A 20,506-nucleotide genomic window follows, 5' to 3' on the forward strand; every position below is an offset into this window, starting at 1 on the left:
TAATATCCTGTAATTATAAATTTAAAATTACACCAAATCTGTTGTGAAAGGCTTGCTTCCATGAGACTTTGCACAATTGTTTATAGCAAAAAGTAGTTAATGCACAACAAATTTCAGACCTCTATCTGGTACGGTTCAGCTGTGAGGGCCCCCTCAGCTTAATATGAGGAATATAATATCCATACATTAAAACTTTAAAATTACACCAAAGTTGTTGTGAAAGGCTTAGCTCCATGAGACTTTGCAGACTTTTTCAGACCCAAAAGTAGTTAATGCATGCCAAATTCCAGACCTCTAGCTGGTACGGTTCAGCTGTGGGGGACCCCTGAGCTTAATATGAGGAATATAATATCCATAAATTAAAACTTTAAAATTACACCAAAGATGTTGTGAAGGGCTTGCCTCTATGAGACTTTGCACACTTTTTCAGACCAAAAAGTAGTTATTGCAGGCCAAATTCCAGACCTCTAGCTCGTACGGTTCTGCTGTGGGGGACCCCTGAACTTAATATGAGGAATATAATATCCATACATTAAAACTTTAAAATTACACCAAAGTTGTTGTGAAAGGCTTACCTCCATGAGACTTTGCACAGTCGTTCAGACACAGAAGTAGTTAATTTATGCCAAATTTCAGACCTCCAGCTGGTACGGTTCAGCGGTGAGGCCCCCCTGAGCATAATATGAGGCAGATAATATCCTGTAATTAAAACTTTAAAATTACACCAAAGTTGTTGTGAAAGGCTTGCCTCTATGAAACTTTGCACAATTGTTTATAGCAAAAAGTAGTTAATGCACAACAAATTTCAGACCTCTATCTGGTACGGTTCAGCTGTGAGGGCCCCCTCAGCTTAATATGAGGCATATAATATCCTGTAATTATAAATTTAAAATTACACCAAATCTGTTGTGAACGGCTTGCCTCCATGAGACTTTGCACAATGGTTTATAGCAAAAAGTAGTTAATGCACAACAAATTCCAGACCTCTAGCTCGTACGGATCAGCTGTGGGGGACCTCTGAGCTTAATATGAGGAATATAATATCCATAAATTAAAACTTTAAAATTACACCAATGATGTTGTGAAAGGCTTGCCTCTATGAGACTTTGCAGACTTTTTCAGACCCAAAAGTAGTTAGTGCTTGCAAAATTTCACACCCCTATCTGGTAGGGTTTAGCTGTGAGGGCCCCCTGAACTTAATATGAGGAATATAATATCCATACATTAAAACTTTAAAATTACACCAAAGATTTTGTGAAAGGATTACCTCCATGAGACTTTGCACAGTCGTTCAGACACAGAAGTACTTAATTCTTGCCTAATTTCAGACCTTCAGCTAGTACGGTTCAGCGGTGAGGCCCCCCTGAGCATAATATGAGGCAGGTAATATCCTATAATTATAAATTTAAAATTACACCAAATCTGTTGTGAAAGGCTTCCCTCTATGAGACTTTGCACACTTGTTCATACCCATAAGTAGTTGATGCAAGCCAAATTTCAGACCTCTAGCTGGTACGGGTCAGCTGTGACACCCTCTAATGTTTTTTGAAAAATAAAGTCAATCATCTCCCCATTGTCTTGCATCTGTGACTTTAGGAAATTCAAAAGGTCACTGCAGCTATTTGTTGAGGGCTGCACTGATGAAACTTTGCATACATGTTCTGACATATGTCTAGTGTGTGAACACTGATTTTCAGGCCACTATTTCTATACCACACAGAAATATCACCTGACAAAAGATAGGTGGGTCTGCTCCAATCATTTTAGATTAGAGAATAATATTTTTTCTCTGGAATGGCTCCCAATGCATCTCAATGGACCGACTAGAGAAAAATATTTTTTATTTGGAATGTCGCGGCCTATATACTGCATTGCAGCCACTTATGATAAAAATCAAGCTTGTTTCAAATGAAAAAGGCATAATCTTAACAGACATGTATAGATGTGATTCAAGAGCAGACTGTCTAGTTTCAGGAACACTTTTAAGCATCTTCCTAGGCTACTCCTACATGCAGTTATGGCCTGTCAAATGAAAGGTGGGGTGCATCCATTCACTTAACATTGGCAACCTTGGCAGATTCAAATGGTCACTGCAGGTCAGGGGTCATGGCTACACTTATGAAACTTGGCAAACATGTTCAAACCTACATCTAGTTTAGGTATACCAAATTTCAGACGACTAGCTGGTATGGTTCAGCTGTGAGGGCCCGCTGAACTTAATATGAGGAATATAATATCCATACATTAAAACTTTAAAATTACACCAAAGATGTTGTGAAAGGCTTACCTCCATGAGACTTTGCACAGTCGTTCAGACACAGAAGTACTTAATTCTTGCCTAATTCCAGACCTTCAGCTAGTACGGTTCAGCGGTGAGGCCCCCCTGAGCATAATATGAGGCAGGTAATATCCTATAATTATAAATTTAAAATTACACCAAATCTGTTGTGAAAGGCTTCCCTCTATGAGACTTTGCACACTTGTTCATACCCATAAGTAGTTGATGCAAGCCAAATTTCAGACCTCTAGCTGGTACGGGTCAGCTGTGACACCCCCTAATGTTTTTTGAAAAATAAAGTCAATCATCTCCCCATTGTCTTGCATCTGTGACTTTAGGAAATTCAAAAGGTCACTGCAGCTATTTGTTGAGGGCTGCACTGATGAAACTTTGCATACATGTTCTGACATATGTCTAGTGTGTGAACACTGATTTTCAGGCCACTATTTCTATCACTATTTCAGGCCACCTATAAGATAGGTGGGCCTGCTCCAATCATTTTAGATTAGAGAATAATATTTTTTCTCTGGAATGGCTCCCAATGCATCTCAATGGACCGACTAGAGAAAAATATTTTTTATTTGGAATGGCGCAGCCTACATACTGCATTGCAGCCACTTATGATAAAAATCAAGCTTGTTTCAAATGAAAAAGGCATAATCTTAACAGACATGTATAGATGTGATTCAAGAGCAGACTATCTAGTTTCAGGAACACTTTAAACCATCTTCCTAGGCTACTCCTACATGCAGTTATGGCCTGTCAAATGATAGGTGGGGTGCATCCATTCACTTAACATTGGCAACCTTGGCAGATTCAAATGGTCACTGCAGGTCAGAGGTCAGGGCTACACTTATGAAACTTGGCAAACATGTTCATACCTACACCTAGTTTAGGTATACCAAATTTCAGACGACTAGCTGGTATGGTTCAGCTGTGAGGGCCCGCTGAACTTAATATGAGGAATATAATATCCATACATTAAAACTTTAAAATTACACCAAAGTTGTTGTGAAAGGCTTAGCTCTATGAGACTTTGCACACTTTTTCAGACCCAAAAGTAGTTAATGCATGCCAAATTCCAGACCTCTAGCTCGTACGGTTCAGCTGTGGGGGACCCCTGAGCTTAATATAAGGAATATAATATCCATAAATTAAAACTTTAAAATTACACCAACGATGTTGTGAAAGGCTTGCCTCTATGAGACTTTGCACACTTTTTCAGACCCAAAAGTAGTTAGTGCTTGCAAAATTTCACACCCCTATCTGGTAGGGTTTAGCTGTGGGGGACCCCTGAGCTTAATATGAGGAATATAATATCCATACATTAAAACTTTAAAATTACACCAACGATGTTGTGAAAGGCTTCCCTCTATGAGACTTTGCACACTTTTTCAGAACCAAAAGTAGTTAGTGCTTGCAAAATTTCACACCCCTATCTGGTAGGGTTTAGCTGTGAGGGCCCCCTGAACTTAATATGAGGAATATAATATCCATACATTAAAACTTTAAAATTACACCAAAGTTGTTGTGAAAGGCTTGCCTCTATGAAACTTTGCACAATTGTTTATAGCAAAAAGTAGTTAATGCACAACAAATTTCAGACCTCTATCTGGTATGGTTCAGCTGTGAGGGCCCCCTCAGCTTAATATGAGGCATATAATATCCTGTAATTATAAATTTAAAATTACACCAAATCTGTTGTGAAAGGCTTGCCTCCATGAGACTTTGCACACTTGTTCATACCCATAAGTAGTTGATGCCTGCCAAATTTCAGTCCTCTAGCTGGTACGGGTCAGCTGTGACACCCCCTAATGTTTTTTGAAAAATAAAGTCAATCATCTCCCCATTGTCTTGCATCTGTGACTTTAGGAAATTCAAAAGGTCACTGCAGCTATTTGTTGAGGGCTGCACTGATGAAACTTTGCATACATGTTCTGACATAAGTCTAGTGTGTGAACACTGATTTTCAGGCCACTATTTCTATACCACACAGAAATATCACCTGACAAAAGATAGGTGGGCCTGCTCCAATCATTTTAGATTAGAGAATAATATTTTTTCTCTGGAATGGCTCCCAATGCATCTCAATGGACCGACTAGAGAAAAATATTTTTTATTTGGAATGGCGCGGCCTACATACTGCATTGCAGCCACTTATGATAAAAATCAAGCTTGTTTCAAATGAAAAAGGCATAATCTTAACAGACATGTATAGATGTGATTCAAGAGCAGACTATCTAGTTTCAGGAACACTTTAAACCATCTTCCTAGGCTACTCCTACATGCAGTTATGGCCTGTCAAATGATAGGTGGGGTGCATCCATTCACTTAACATTGGCAACCTTGGCAGATTCAAATGGTCACTGCAGGTCAGAGGTCAGGGCTACACTTATGAAACTTGGCAAACATGTTCATACCTACACCTAGTTTAGGTATACCAAATTTCAGACGACTAGCTGGTATGGTTCAGCTGTGAGGGCCCGCTGAACTTAATATGAGGAATATAATATCCATAAATTAAAACTTTAAAATTACACCAACGATGTTGTGAAAGGCTTGCCTCTATGAGACTTTGCACACTTTTTCAGACCCAAAAGTAGTTAGTGCTTGCAAAATTTCACACCCCTATCTGGTAGGGTTTAGCTGTGGGGGACCCCTGAGCTTAATATGAGGAATATAATATCCATACATTAAAACTTTAAAATTACACCAACGATGTTGTGAAAGGCTTCCCTCTATGAGACTTTGCACACTTTTTCAGAACCAAAAGTAGTTAGTGCTTGCAAAATTTCACACCCCTATCTGGTAGGGTTTAGCTGTGAGGGCCCCCTGAACTTAATATGAGGAATATAATATCCATACATTAAAACTTTAAAATTACACCAAAGTTGTTGTGAAAGGCTTGCCTCTATGAAACTTTGCACAGTCGTTCAGACACAGAAGTAGTTAATTTCTGCCAAATTTCAGAGCTCCAGCTGGTACGGTTCAGCGGTGAGGCCCCCCTGAGCATAATATGAGGCAGATAATATCCTGTAATTAAAACTTTAAAATTACACCAAAGTTGTTGTGAAAGGCTTGCCTCTATGAAACTTTGCACAATTGTTTATAGCAAAAAGTAGTTAATGCACAACAAATTTCAGACCTCTATCTGGTACGGTTCAGCTGTGAGGGCCCCCTCAGCTTAATATGAGGCATATAATATCCTGTAATTATAAATTTAAAATTACACCAAATCTGTTGTGAAAGGCTTGCCTCCATGAGACTTTGCACAATGGTTTATAGCAAAAAGTAGTTAATGCACAACAAATTCCAGACCTCTAGCTCGTACGGATCAGCTGTGGGGGACCCCTGAGCTTAATATGAGGAATATAATATCCATAAATTAAAACTTTAAAATTACACCAACGATGTTGTGAAAGGCTTCCCTCCATGAGACTTTGCACAGTCGTTCAGACACAGAAGTAGTTAATTTCTGCCAAATTTCAGAGCTCCAGCTGGTACGGTTCAGCGGTGAGGCCCCCCTGAGCATAATATGAGGCAGATAATATCCTGTAATTAAAACTTTAAAATTACACCAAAGTTGTTGTGAAAGGCTTGCCTCTATGAAACTTTGCACAATTGTTTATAGCAAAAAGTAGTTAATGCACAACAAATTTCAGACCTCTATCTGGTACGGATCAGCTGTGGGGGCCCCCTCAGCTTAATATGAGGCATATAATATCCTGTAATTATAAATTTAAAATTACACCAAATCTGTTGTGAAAGGCTTGCTTCCATGAGACTTTGCACAATTGTTTATAGCAAAAAGTAGTTAATGCACAACAAATTTCAGACCTCTATCTGGTACGGTTCAGCTGTGAGGGCCCCCTCAGCTTAATATGAGGAATATAATATCCATACATTAAAACTTTAAAATTACACCAAAGTTGTTGTGAAAGGCTTAGCTCCATGAGACTTTGCACACTTTTTCAGACCCAAAAGTAGTTAATGCATGCCAAATTCCAGACCTCTAGCTGGTACGGTTCAGCTGTGGGGGACCCCTGAGCTTAATATGAGGAATATAATATCCATAAATTAAAACTTTAAAATTACACCAAAGATGTTGTGAAGGGCTTGCCTCTATGAGACTTTGCACACTTTTTCAGACCAAAAAGTAGTTAATGCAGGCCAAATTCCAGACCTCTAGCTCGTACGGTTCTGCTGTGGGGGACCCCTGAACTTAATATGAGGAATATAATATCCATACATTAAAACTTTAAAATTACACCAAAGTTGTTGTGAAAGGCTTACCTCCATGAGACTTTGCACAGTCGTTCAGACACAGAAGTAGTTAATTTATGCCAAATTTCAGACCTCCAGCTGGTACGGTTCAGCGGTGAGGCCCCCCTGAGCATAATATGAGGCAGATAATATCCTGTAATTAAAACTTTAAAATTACACCAAAGTTGTTGTGAAAGGCTTGCCTCTATGAAACTTTGCACAATTGTTTATAGCAAAAAGTAGTTAATGCACAACAAATTTCAGACCTCTATCTGGTACGGTTCAGCTGTGAGGGCCCCCTCAGCTTAATATGAGGCATATAATATCCTGTAATTATAAATTTAAAATTACACCAAATCTGTTGTGAACGGCTTGCCTCCATGAGACTTTGCACAATGGTTTATAGCAAAAAGTAGTTAATGCACAACAAATTCCAGACCTCTAGCTCGTACGGATCAGCTGTGGGGGACCTCTGAGCTTAATATGAGGAATATAATATCCATAAATTAAAACTTTAAAATTACACCAATGATGTTGTGAAAGGCTTGCCTCTATGAGACTTTGCAGACTTTTTCAGACCCAAAAGTAGTTAGTGCTTGCAAAATTTCACACCCCTATCTGGTAGGGTTTAGCTGTGAGGGCCCCCTGAACTTAATATGAGGAATATAATATCCATACATTAAAACTTTAAAATTACACCAAAGATTTTGTGAAAGGATTACCTCCATGAGACTTTGCACAGTCGTTCAGACACAGAAGTACTTAATTCTTGCCTAATTTCAGACCTTCAGCTAGTACGGTTCAGCGGTGAGGCCCCCCTGAGCATAATATGAGGCAGGTAATATCCTATAATTATAAATTTAAAATTACACCAAATCTGTTGTGAAAGGCTTCCCTCTATGAGACTTTGCACACTTGTTCATACCCATAAGTAGTTGATGCAAGCCAAATTTCAGACCTCTAGCTGGTACGGGTCAGTGACACCCTCTAATGTTTTTTGAAAAATAAAGTCAATCATCTCCCCATTGTCTTGCATCTGTGACTTTAGGAAATTCAAAAGGTCACTGCAGCTATTTGTTGAGGGCTGCACTGATGAAACTTTGCATACATGTTCTGACATATGTCTAGTGTTTGAACACTGATTTTCAGGCCACTATTTCTATCACTATTTCAGGCCACCTATAAGATAGGTGGGTCTGCTCCAATCATTTTAGATTAGAGAATAATATTTTTTCTCTGGAATGGCTCCCAATGCATCTCAATGGACCGACTAGAGAAAAATATTTTTTATTTGGAATGGCGCGGCCTACATACTGCATTGCAGCCACTTATGATAAAAATCAAGCTTGTTTCAAATGAAAAAGACATAATCTTAACAGACATGTATAGATGTGATTCAAGAGCAGACTATCTAGTTTCAGGAACACTTTAAACCATCTTCCTAGGCTACTCCTACATGCAGTTCATACCCATAAGTAGTTGATGCAAGCCAAATTTCAGACCTCTAGCTGGTACGGGTCAGCTGTGGGGGACCCCTGAGCTTAATATGAGGAATATAATATCCATAAATTAAAACTTTAAAATTACACCAACGATGTTGTGAAAGGCTTGCCTCTATGAGACTTTGCACACTTTTTCAGACCCAAAAGTAGTTAGTGCTTGCAAAATTTCACACCCCTATCTGGTAGGGTTTAGCTGTGGGGGACCCCTGAGCTTAATATGAGGAATATAATATCCATACATTAAAACTTTAAAATTACACCAACGATGTTGTGAAAGGATTATCTCCATGAGACTTTGCACAGTCGTTCAGACACAGAAGTACTTAATTCTTGCCTAATTTCAGACCTTCAGCTAGTACGGTTCAGCGGTGAGGGCCCCCTCAGCTTAATATGAGGCATATAATATCCTGTAATTATAAATTTAAAATTACACCAAATCTGTTGTGAAAGGCTTGCCTCCATGAGACTTTGCACAATGGTTTATAGCAAAAAGTAGTTAATGCACAACAAATTCCAGACCTCTAGCTCGTACGGATCAGCTGTGGGGGACCCCTGAGCTTAATATGAGGAATATAATATGCATAAATTAAAACTTTAAAATTACACCAACGATGTTGTGAAAGGCTTGCCTCTATGAGACTTTGCAGACTTTTTCAGACCCAAAAGTAGTTAGTGCTTGCAAAATTTCACACCCCTATCTGGTAGGGTTTAGCTGTGAGGGCCCCCTGAACTTAATATGAGGAATATAATATCCATACATTAAAACTTTAAAATTACACCAAAGATTTTGTGAAAGGATTACCTCCATGAGACTTTGCACAGTCGTTCAGACACAGAAGTACTTAATTCTTGCCTAATTTCAGACCTTCAGCTAGTACGGTTCAGCGGTGAGGCCCCCCTGAGCATAATATGAGGCAGGTAATATCCTATAATTATAAATTTAAAATTACACCAAATCTGTTGTGAAAGGCTTCCCTCTATGAGACTTTGCACACTTGTTCATAACCATAAGTAGTTGATGCAAGCCAAATTTCAGACCTCTAGCTGGTACGGGTCAGCTGTGGGGGACCCCTGAGCTTAATATGAGGAATATAATATCCATAAATTAAAACTTTAAAATTACACCAACGATGTTGTGAAAGGCTTGCCTCCATGAGACTTTGCACACTTGTTCATACCCATAAGTAGTTGATGCCTGCCAAATTTCAGTCCTCTAGCTGGTACGGGTCAGCTGTGACACCCCCTAATGTTTTTTGAAAAATAAAGTCAATCATCTCCCCATTGTCTTGCATCTGTGACTTTAGGAAATTCAAAAGGTCACTGCAGCTATTTGTTGAGGGCTGCACTGATGAAACTTTGCATACATGTTCTGACATATGTCTAGTGTGTGAACACTGATTTTCAGGCCACTATTTCTATACCACACAGAAATATCACCTGACAAAAGATAGGTGGGTCTGCTCCAATCATTTTAGATTAGAGAATAATATTTTTTCTCTGGAATGGCTCCCAATGCATCTCAATGGACCGACTAGAGAAAAATATTTTTTATTTGGAATGTCGCGGCCTATATACTGCATTACAGCCACTTATGATAAAAATCAAGCTTGTTTCAAATGAAAAAGGCATAATCTTAACAGACATGTATAGATGTGATTCAAGAGCAGACTGTCTAGTTTCAGGAACACTTTTAAGCATCTTCCTAGGCTACTCCTACATGCAGTTATGGCCTGTCAAATGATAGGTGGGGTGCATCCATTCACTTAACATTGGCAACCTTGGCAGATTCAAATGGTCACTGCAGGTCAGGGGTCACGGCTACACTTATGAAACTTGGCAAACATGTTCAAACCTACATCTAGTTTAGGTATACCAAATTTCAGACGACTAGCTGGTATGGTTCAGCTGTGAGGGCCCGCTGAACTTAATATGAGGAATATAATATCCATACATTAAAACTTTAAAATTACACCAAAGTTGTTGTGAAAGGCTTACCTCCATGAGACTTTGCACAGTCGTTCAGACACAGAAGTAGTTAATTTCTGCCAAATTTCAGAGCTCCAGCTGGTACGGTTCAGCGGTGAGGCCCCCCTGAGCATAATATGAGGCAGATAATATCCTGTAATTAAAACTTTAAAATTACACCAAAGTTGTTGTGAAAGGCTTGCCTCTATGAAACTTTGCGCAATTGTTTATAGCAAAAAGTAGTTAATGCACAACAAATTTCAGACCTCTATCTGGTACGGTTCAGCTGTGAGGGCCCCCTCAGCTTAATATGAGGCATATAATATCCTGTAATTATAAATTTAAAATTACACCAAATCTGTTGTGAAAGGCTTGCCTCCATGAGACTTTGCACAATGGTTTATAGCAAAAAGTAGTTAATGCACAACAAATTCCAGACCTCTAGCTCGTACGGATCAGCTGTGGGGGACCCCTGAGCTTAATATGAGGAATATAATATCCATAAATTAAAACTTTAAAATTACACCAACGATGTTGTGAAAGGCTTGCCTCTATGAGACTTTGCAGACTTTTTCAGACCCAAAAGTAGTTAGTGCTTGCAAAATTTCACACCCCTATCTGGTAGGATTTAGCTGTGAGGGCCCCCTGAACTTAATATGAGGAATATAATATCCATACATTAAAACTTTAAAATTACACCAAAGATTTTGTGAAAGGATTACCTCCATGAGACTTTGCACAGTCGTTCAGACACAGAAGTACTTAATGCTTGCCTAATTTCAGACCTTCAGCTAGTACGGTTCAGCGGTGAGGCCCCCCTGAGCATAATATGAGGCAGGTAATATCCTACAGATCCAGCCGCTTAAAATTTCCCCACTTTCCATGACAGGTCCTTGACAGGACCTTGACTGGCTCTTGGCTGGTCCTTGACTGTAATGAGATCCCCCACGATGATGTAATGAAAAAGGGGGCCGGCATGATCCACCCCTCAACTCTCTGTGTGTAAAGTACTTGCAATGATCTATCCATCCACCAGGGAGAGCAGTAATCTGAAGTGACTTACCTGAAATCAGGTAAGATACCTGAATCAGGTATTGTAACTCCACTGCAAAAAATGAAAATCTAAGCAAGTACAATTTCCCTATATTTAAACAAAATTCCAATTTCATTAATAAACTTACTACACTGCAATAAATGGCCTGTGAAATTTAGAAATAGTTTCTGTTGTGAGGCAAAGATGGCCTAAAACTGTCAAAATGTGTTTTTAGTCAGTTTATTGATGAAATTACTATTTTATTTTACTTCCCTCTTTGGAGATGAGGCGGTCCCAAGATATGTCCAATACAATAATTACAGGCCTAAACAAAGTATTAAGACTGATATTGTCAAGCAATGAGAGGTATTTGAAAATTAATCAGATTTGAAGCCCATTAAGCTTGTTTGGCACAAGATGAAAGATTTCATGCGCAAGGAGGCCAAGCCAGGTACAAAGCAGCAGCATGTCCAAGAGTTATTTTGGGAGAAGAGAGTGACCCAAGATGTGTGTGACAGACTAATTACAGGTCTAAACAAAGTAATAAGGTTGACTGTGGAGAATAAAGGTGTGTTCTTTCTTTCTGTCTGGCTAACAGCCGGATAGGCTGCTGGTGGCTGCACATCCACGGGGGGGGGGGGGGGGGGGGGGGTGATGTGTGAATGTGTCATTAACTTCTCTGCTTGGCCACAATGAGACAGATGAGACAGATGTTTGAAGCGGTCAAGGTGAGGTTATTTTTTTAACATAAGAAACACTGCTTTCAGATCATAAGAACATAAGAACTATACAAACGAGAGGAGGCCATTCGGCCCATCAAGCTCGCTTAGGGAGAACTTAACTAATAGCTCAGAGTTTTTAAAATCTTATCTAGCTCTGATTTAAAGGAACTCAAGGATTCAGCTTGCACTATGTTATCAGGAAGACTATTCCATACTCTGACTATCAAGCCAGTCGGTTAAATAAACACTACTAAACAGTCATTACACACTACCAGTCAAAACTGTTGTTGGCATGTAAATTAGAAACCAGAAGACTATAGTGGAAAAAAAGTATGATCGTCTACCAAAAACATTTATACACTGTATAGTCATGACTGACATGCTGAGGCTGGGTTTGAACCAGTGACCCAGGGAACACAAGCACACAGGCTTAGCCCACTGAGCCACACAGGGACCCTGAAAGTGCAAATGTTTTTTGCATGAAAGTTCACCATAGCAAATACCCTGAGCAAGGAACTGCCCACAAGCACAAGAAAAGTGGTGGGGCTGGGGGCTGGGGGCTGGGGGCTGGGGGCTGGGGGTGGGGGGTCAACTGAATGTGTGAAAGTCATTAACATCTCTTTTGACTGGTAGTATGTGTGTGTTTGTGTGTGGGTTTGCATAGATCACATTTGAGGACCAAATTGCCCCCAAAGTGTAGTAAAACCTGAAATTTTCCTACTTTTGGGGACATTTTTTGAGGTCCCTATTTGGATAAACACTTTTAAAGCCTCTGATCACAAATTTTTCTGAACACATACAAATCGAATTTCAATGAAAAAGTTGGCCAAAATTTCACATCTGTTCACGACTATACGCTCGGGTGGTGAACAAAAGCACTGGCAAAGTCTTGCATTTCTGAAAAGTTTCAATACGCAGAAAAAGGCTAGTCACATTAGAAACGCTATTTCGTGAAGTCTGGTCCACCATCTAAACGGCTAAATAGAAATAGAAGAAATCACAAGACAGAAAACACTTTAACATCCCTCCATCACAGAGCCAGACTCGCCATCAAAACTGTAAGCTCCTCTAAACCCAGCTTATTGTACCTTGATACCTTGTACGTTGCTTTGGATAAGTCTGCTAAATGCTTTAAATGTAAATATAAATATTGTACAGTGTAAAGCCATGTAGCAGAAATGACTTGGGGTCAGTAATCCAGGAGACATGGAGGTGTACAGTAAATATCCATTGTCTTCCCAACATCAGTCACTGAATGGTATTAAAAAAGCACTGGAGAGTTCAAAGCATACAATTCTCACAGTCTAACAGCACCACCAACATTCAGATGTAAATGAGCTTGAAATGTAAATGCATGCTGGCTGACCAGATCACCCCCCCTGGAAAGAAAATATCCCTATTCCCTTTTATTGTCCTTGGTGATTTTAACAGAGTGAATCTACACCAGGAACTTCCTAAATACAGACAGCATATCGACTGCCCCACCAGGGACAACATCACACTGGACCACTGTTACACCATTTTAAAAGATGCCTATCGCTCTGTCCCCCGGGCAGCTTTAGGACATTCTGATCACTGTATGGTCCATCTTATTCCAATTTACAGGCAACAGCTTAAACGTGCCAAGCCTGTAGTCAAAACTGTGAAGAAGTGGACCAATGCAGCAAAGCAGAAACTGCAGGACTGTTTTGACTGCACTAATTGGACTGTCTTTGAAGCTGCATCTGATAATCTGGATGAGCTGACAGACACTGTGACATCATACATCAGTTTTTGTGAAGATGTGTGTGTCCCGACCAAGACCTTCTGCACATACAACAACAATAAACCATGGTTCACTCCCAAACTGCAACATCTTCACCAGGCCAAGGAGGATGCCTACAGAAGTGGTGACAGGGCCCTGTACAGGCAGGCCAGGAACACGCTGACCAGTGAGATCAAAGTGGCAAAAAGAAGCTACTCTGAGAAGCTGAAAGAACGGTTCTCAGCCAATGACCCTGCATCAGTGTGGAGAGGCCTGCGAGATATCACCAGCAACAGACGACCCCTACCCCCCGCTGAAGCAAACAAAGACCTGGCAGATGAGCTGAACAACTTCTACTGCAGGTTTGAGATAAACAGATTCACACCCCCCATCCACCCCACTCCAGAGACAATAACCCCCATCACACCTCGTACCCCCCTATCCTCCCCCCTGGAACTCAGAATACACAAAGCGGAAGTGAGCCGGCTGTTCCAGAAACAGAAAACCAAGAAGGCCCCGGGACCAGACGGTGTATCCCCCTCCTGCCTCAAAACCTGTGCTGATCAGCTGGCTCCCATCTTCACCCGCATCTTCAATAGATTCCTGGAGCTGTGTGTAGTTCCCTCGTGCTTCAAACGCTCCACCATTATCACGGTCCCCAAAAAACCCACCATTACAGGACTGAATGACTACAGACCTGTCGCCTTGACGTCTGTGGTCATGAAATCCTTTGAACGCCTGGTTTTAGCCCATCTAAAGGACATTACAGGACACCAGCTGTACCCCCTGCAGTTTGCCTATCGGGCAAACAGGTCGGTGGATGATGCAGTGAATATGGGGCTGCATTATATCCTGCAACATCTGGTCCGTCCAGGAACTTATGCCAGGATCCGATTTGTGGACTTTAGTTCGGCTAAACGAGCATAGATTTTAACGAGCAGTTAAAATCATTTCAGATCCGTCACATCCTGGACACAATCTTCTCCAGCTACCCCCCTCTGGCAGGCGCTACAGATCTGTTTACAAAAACTGTTTACACTCTACCTCGCACCTTAAAATTGCACAGTGTTACTCACCTGTGTATATTTATAATATTTATAATTTTTCACATTTGTATTGTATTTGTATTGTATTGTACTGTATTTGTACAGTATTTCTTGTATACGGTATTTTGTTTTTATAGTGTCACTTATTGTAGAGCTGGGTGATATGGCCTAAAAATAAAATCTCAGATTTTTTCACAAAAAATCTGATTTCCGATTTTAATCGATTCTCCCCTCCCCTACTCAAAATCAAACTACTTTATTTAGCTTTTTTTACTTTAGACCACACCTTTAGGAGCAGTGTGTGGCTCAGTGGGCTAAGCTGTGTGCTTGTAATCAGAAGGTCACTGGTTCAAGCCCAGCCTCAGTATGTCTGCAGCTCCTTGAGCAAGGCCCCAACAGGTGGCCTTCACAGACAACTTATTCTTCAAAGATCAAGTTGAGGGAGGCATAAACACAATTTCCCCACGGGGATCAATAAAGTGTCAGTTATTATTGTGAACACTTTTAGAAAGGTTTCTCTATAGCTTATTTTAAAACTGGCAACAACACAATACACCCTCAAACTTATAAATAAAAGTAATAAGTAATATTGTAATAACAATAGAAAAAAAACACATAATTTTATCATGTCAGCTTAGTATTAAGTAAATACTTTATGCCATTGGGTTTGACATATTATATTACAATTACAATTACAAATTACAGAAGTAGCAACACCTTTCTTTGGGCACGTGCCATCTTTTCCCCTGTCATTGCCATGTTGTTAGTGAATCTGCTACAGTGTTAATTTACCCGTGAGGAATGGTGCATCACATTAGTTCCGCATTTGGCGCTTGTGTGTAAAAAAATTAATAAAATCGATTTCATGAAAACATATCGTCCTGAACTGTAAATTCGAATTAATCAATTAAATTGATTTATCGCCCAGCTCTAACTTATTGTTTGTGTATGAGAGAGTATCAAACTGTGGGAAACTAATTCCTTGTGTGCCCCAGCACACTTGGCGAATAAAAGCTGATTCTGATTCTGATTGCTGCAGCAGGTGAGGATCATGAACTCCCAATGACCTACAAATTCTTTAATCAATCAACAGTTACAGTATCAACAATCAATGGCTGGACAGTTGATACAGGGACAATGATCACAACACACATCAGAACAGCCTTCCCAAAGCCAACAAACTGAACCCTATTGAAAATTTGTGGACTATGCTTAAAATAAAGCACTTTAAAACAAATCAATATACTGTAGGACCAAAGTGCTGTACAAAGGATAAATAAGAATAGACAATAAACAAACCAATAAAGCATATTAAAATAAAATAAGTAAATAAAATAAATTAAAACAAAAATGAGCTTTTTTAAGTCATAGCAAAGACCATTCAATCATTTAACCCTGTAAAAAGAAAAGTAAAGTTTTTGTAAAGACAGCGCCATCTAATGGTATCACCCTGCAAGTGAATGAATGGGCGGGTTTATAGTCAAATATAGGCCCACCCCTAGAAGAAGGGGGGCTCTACCTTTCGGATGGTAATTGGAAGGAACTTGGCTGGGATTTGGCTGCCAGCCAGACTGGAGGGGAAATTTTAAGTGGCTGGATCTGTATAATTATAAATTTAAAATTACACCAAATCTGTTGTGAAAGGCTTCCCTCTATGAGACTTTGCACACTTGTTCATACCCATAAGTAGTTGATGCAAGCCAAATTTCAGACCTCTAGCTGGTACGGGTCAGCTGTGGGGGACCCCTGAGCTTAATATGAGGAATATAACATCCATAAATTAAAACTTTAAAATTACACCAACGATGTTGTGAAAGGCTTGCCTCTATGAGACTTTGCACACTTTTTCAGACTCAAAAGTAGTTAGTGCTTGCAAAATTTCACACCCCTATCTGGTAGGGTTTAGCTGTGGGGGACCCCTGAGCTTAATATGAGGAATATAATATCCATACATTAAAACTTTAAAATTACACCAACGATGTTGTGAAAGGCTTCCCTCTATGAGACTTTGCACACTTTTTCAGAACCAAAAGTAGTTAGTGCTTGCAAAATTTCACACCCCTATCTGGTAGGGTTTAGCTGTGAGGGCCCGCTGAACTTAATATGAGGAATATAATATCCATACATTAAAACTTTAAAATTACACCAAAGTTGTTGTGAAAGGCTTACCTCCATGAGACTTTGCACAGTCGTTCAGACACAGAAGTAGTTAATTTCTGCCAAATTTCAGAGCTCCAGCTGGTACGGTTCAGCGGTGAGGCCCCCCTGAGCATAATATGAGGCAGATAATATCCTGTAATTAAAACTTTAAAATTACACCAAAGTTGTTGTGAAAGGCTTGCCTCTATGAAACTTTGCACAATTGTTTATAGCAAAAAGTAGTTAATGCACAACAAATTTCAGACCTCTATCTGGTACGGTTCAGCTGTGAGGGCCCCCTCAGCTTAATATGAGGCATATAATATCCTGTAATTATAAATTTAAAATTACACCAAATCTGTTGTGAAAGGCTTGCCTCCATGAGACTTTGCACAATGGTTTATAGCAAAAAGTAGTTAATGCACAACAAATTCCAGACCTCTAGCTCGTACGGATCAGCTGTGGGGGACCCCTGAGCTTAATATGAGGAATATAATATCCATAAATTAAAACTTTAAAATTACACCAACGATGTTGTGAAAGGCTTGCCTCTATGAGACTTTGCAGACTTTTTCAGACCCAAAAGTAGTTAGTGCTTGCAAAATTTCACACCCCTATCTGGTAGGGTTTAGCTGTGAGGGCCCCCTGAACTTAATATGAGGAATATAATATCCATACATTAAAACTTTAAAATTACACCAAAGATTTTGTGAAAGGATTACCTCCATGAGACTTTGCACAGTCGTTCAGACACAGAAGTACTTAATGCTTGCCTAATTTCAGACCTTCAGCTAGTACGGTTCAGCGGTGAGGCCCCCCTGAGCATAATATGAGGCAGGTAATATCCTATAATTATAAATTTAAAATTACACCAAATCTGTTGTGAAAGGCTTCCCTCTATGAGACTTTGCACACTTGTTCATACCCATAAGTAGTTGATGCAAGCCAAATTTCAGACCTCTAGCTGGTACGGGTCAGCTGTGGGGGACCCCTGAGCTTAATATGAGGAATATAATATCCATAAATTAAAACTTTAAAATTACACCAACGATGTTGTGAAAGGCTTGCCTCTATGAGACTTTGCACACTTTTTCAGACCCAAAAGTAGTTAGTGCTTGCAAAATTTCACACCCCTATCTGGTAGGGTTTAGCTGTGAGGGCCCCCTGAACTTAATATGAGGAATATAATATCCATACATTAAAACTTTAAAATTACACCAAAGTTGTTGTGAAAGGCTTGCCTCTATGAAACTTTGCACAATTGTTTATAGCAAAAAGTAGTTAATGCACAACAAATTTCAGACCTCTATCTGGTATGGTTCAGCTGTGAGGGCCCCCTCAGCTTAATATGAAGCATATAATATCCTGTAATTATAAATTTAAAATTACACCAAATCTGTTGTGAAAGGCTTGCCTCCATGAGACTTTGCACACTTGTTCATACCCATAAGTAGTTGATGCCTGCCAAATTTCAGTCCTCTAGCTGGTACGGGTCAGCTGTGACACCCCCTAATGTTTTTTGAAAAATAAAGTCAATCATCTCCCCATTGTCTTGCATCTGTGACTTTAGGAAATTCAAAAGGTCACTGCAGCTATTTGTTGAGGGCTGCACTGATGAAACTTTGCATACATGTTCTGACATATGTCTAGTGTGTGAACACTGATTTTCAGGCCACTATTTCTATACCACACAGAAATATCACCTGACAAAAGATAGGTGGGTCTGCTCCAATCATTTTAGATTAGAGAATAATATTTTTTCTCTGGAATGGCTCCCAATGCATCTCAATGGACCGACTAGAGAAAAATATTTTTTATTTGGAATGTCGCGGCCTATATACTGCATTGCAGCCACTTATGATAAAAATCAAGCTTGTTTCAAATGAAAAAGACATAATCTTAACAGACATGTATAGATGTGATTCAAGAGCAGACTGTCTAGTTTCAGGAACACTTTTAAGCATCTTCCTAGGCTACTCCTACATGCAGTTATGGCCTGTCAAATGATAGGTGGGGTGCATCCATTCACTTAACATTGGCAACCTTGGCAGATTCAAATGGTCACTGCAGGTCAGGGGTCACGGCTACACTTATGAAACTTGGCAAACATGTTCAAACCTACATCTAGTTTAGGTATACCAAATTTCAGACGACTAGCTGGTATGGTTCAGCTGTGAGGGCCCGCTGAACTTAATATGAGGAATATAATATCCATACATTAAAACTTTAAAATTACACCAAAGTTGTTGTGAAAGGCTTACCTCCATGAGACTTTGCACAGTCGTTCAGACACAGAAGTAGTTAATTTCTGCCAAATTTCAGAGCTCCAGCTGGTACGGTTCAGCGGTGAGGCCCCCCTGAGCATAATATGAGGCAGATAATATCCTGTAATTAAAACTTTAAAATTACACCAAAGTTGTTGTGAAAGGCTTGCCTCTATGAAACTTTGCACAATTGTTTATAGCAAAAAGTAGTTAATGCACAACAAATTTCAGACCTCTATCTGGTACGGTTCAGCTGTGAGGGCCCCCTCAGCTTAATATGAGGCATATAATATCCTGTAATTATAAATTTAAAATTACACCAAATCTGTTGTGAAAGGCTTGCCTCCATGAGACTTTGCACAATGGTTTATAGCAAAAAGTAGTTAATGCACAACAAATTCCAGACCTCTAGCTCATACGGATCAGCTGTGGGGGACCCCTGAGCTTAATATGAGGAATATAATATCCATACATTAAAACTTTAAAATTACACCAAAGATTTTGTGAAAGGATTACCTCCATGAGACTTTGCAGACTTTTTCAGACCCAAAAGTAGTTAGTGCTTGCAAAATTTCACACCCCTATCTGGTAGGGTTTAGCTGTGGGGGACCCCTGAACTTAATATGAGGAATATAATATCCATACATTAAAACTTTAAAATTACACCAACGATGTTGTGAAAGGCTTCCCTCTATGAGACTTTGCAGACTTTTTCAGACCCAAAAGTAGTTAGTGCTTGCAAAATTTCACACCCCTATCTGGTAGGGTTTAGCTGTGAGGGCCCCCTGAACTTAATATGAGGAATATAATATCCATACATTAAAACTTTAAAATTACACCAAAGATTTTGTGAAAGGATTACCTCCATGAGACTTTGCACAGTCGTTCAGACACAGAAGTACTTAATTCTTGCCTAATTTCAGACCTTCAGCTAGTACGGTTCAGCGGTGAGGCCCCCCTGAGCATAATATGAGGCAGGTAATATCCTATAATTATAAATTTAAAATTACACCAAATCTGTTGTGAAAGGCTTCCCTCTATGAGACTTTGCACACTTGTTCATACCCATAAGTAGTTGATGCAAGCCAAATTTCAGACCTCTAGCTGGTACGGGTCAGCTGTGGGGGACCCCTGAGCTTAATATGAGGAATATAATATCCATAAATTAAAACTTTAAAATTACACCAACGATGTTGTGAAAGGCTTGCCTCTATGAGACTTTGCACACTTTTTCAGACCCAAAAGTAGTTAGTGCTTGCAAAATTTCACACCCCTATCTGGTAGGGTTTAGCTGTGGGGGACCCCTGAGCTTAATATGAGGAATATAATATCCATACATTAAAACTTTAAAATTACACCAACGATGTTGTGAAAGGTTTCCCTCTATGAGACTTTGCACACTTTTTCAGAACCAAAAGTAGTTAGTGCTTGCAAAATTTCACACCCCTATCTGGTAGGGTTTAGCTGTGAGGGCCCCCTGAACTTAATATGAGGAATATAATATCCATACATTAAAACTTTAAAATTACACCAAATTTGTTGTGAAAGGC

The sequence above is a fragment of the Paramormyrops kingsleyae genome, chromosome 7 (genome assembly GCF_048594095.1).
Source record: "Paramormyrops kingsleyae isolate MSU_618 chromosome 7, PKINGS_0.4, whole genome shotgun sequence".
NCBI lineage: Eukaryota > Metazoa > Chordata > Actinopteri > Osteoglossiformes > Mormyridae > Paramormyrops > Paramormyrops kingsleyae.